This window comes from Aplysia californica, unplaced genomic scaffold (assembly GCF_000002075.1).
Source record: "Aplysia californica isolate F4 #8 unplaced genomic scaffold, AplCal3.0 scaffold00910, whole genome shotgun sequence".
Taxonomy (NCBI): Eukaryota; Metazoa; Mollusca; class Gastropoda; order Aplysiida; family Aplysiidae; genus Aplysia; species Aplysia californica.
In genome coordinates, this window is record NW_004798180.1 from 255,124 (window position 1) to 256,586 (window position 1,463).

At 39.3% G+C, this 1,463-nt stretch overlaps 1 non-coding gene across 1 annotated transcript; it reads left to right on the plus strand.

Annotated features, from left to right (window-relative positions):
* Positions 1-1,366: 1,366 nt before the first annotated feature.
* Positions 1,367-1,439, plus strand: TRNAV-CAC. Its single transcript has one exon. It is a non-coding gene; the product is annotated as a tRNA-Val (tRNA).
* Positions 1,440-1,463: the final 24 nt, after the last annotated feature.

Consider the following 1,463-nt stretch of genomic DNA (forward strand, 5'->3'; position numbering starts at 1 on the left):
ATAATAATAATAATAATAATAATAATAATAATAATAATAATAATAATAATAATTTACATACCTAAAAAAATAATAGTATATAATATAGTAATAATCGAAACAAAATCAATTAAGATGATAATCATGATGATAATGGTAATAATACAAAGAAGAAATAATGACATCGCTAAAAATAAAGGAAACAATAAGAACTACAGCAGTGACAATGATTACAATGAACATGACTAAAACAACAATAATAACAATATAATACACAAGGGGAGAGAATAAGTCGCTCCGGAATCTCTATCCAAAGGTTCATAACTCGTGACCCACTGGCTTTGGTGACATAAATATCGTGGTTATTCCCCTTTGACCAAGTTACTCCAGTGAGCACAACACTGGCCTGAACACTAATGGATTATTTTATAGATCTACACAGGTTCTGGCTCACCAATGTCGCGCAGTCTGCTCTTTTTTATATCCCTTGCCCATTTCCATGAGATTGATGCCATCTGATTAGCAGAAAAAAGTGCGTTTGATAGTGTCCAATAGTGTATTACGTGTATACTTAGTATGACAAGTGACTGTTACAGATAGAGATTCCAGGATTGTAGATGTAAGTCATTGATCTGACAGCAATGATGATTGTAGAAATAAAAGTGGTGATGAGTGATGATGTGGGATTGCGTTTAAGTAAAGTTAGCGTTAGTCCTATCTTCCTCTGCTCCAATGAGTCACGAGGGACGTGGGCACCCTCTATCCCGTTCCCTACTGGAGCCATCTTTAATGTCACCGCGATGTTCCGTCGTGCAGTCTGCTCATTCCACAACGCTTGAAGAAAGGCGCACGTGGGTGGTTGGCGCGTGCTCTGGTGGGGATTATTCCATATTTTTCCCCCTTTCAAACACTAATCAGTGTCTGCATATAATTCTCTTCCTTTTTCTGGGGGTACTTTTCTCCAAGAATAACACACTTCTAACCTCCGCCCATGTGGTTTCTGCGCACGAAAGCACACGCACACACACAAACAAACAGACACACACACACACACACACACACAAACAAACAAACAGGCACACACAAACATATAAACTCACACAAACAAACAAACATACAGAAACACACACACACAAACATAGATGACATACGCAAACATACAAACATGCAGACACTACATACACAAACATACAGACACGCACACAAACCACAAGCCATACATAACATATCTACCTAACCTACACACAGGCTTATGACCTAAATGTGTTGTAAGTGCCGTAAAACTCTCAATAAAACTTCTATAATATCGGCGTTAACCTACCTCGTGGTCGACCTACTTTTCCTCGCCCTCGTCTCCTGACGTTAACACGACCCACTAACGTCATCGGGTTCAGTAGTGTAGTGGTTATCACGCTCGCCTCACACGCGAGAGGTCCTGGGTTCGACCCCCAGCTGAACCAGTTTACTTTTTTTTTTTTTAATTT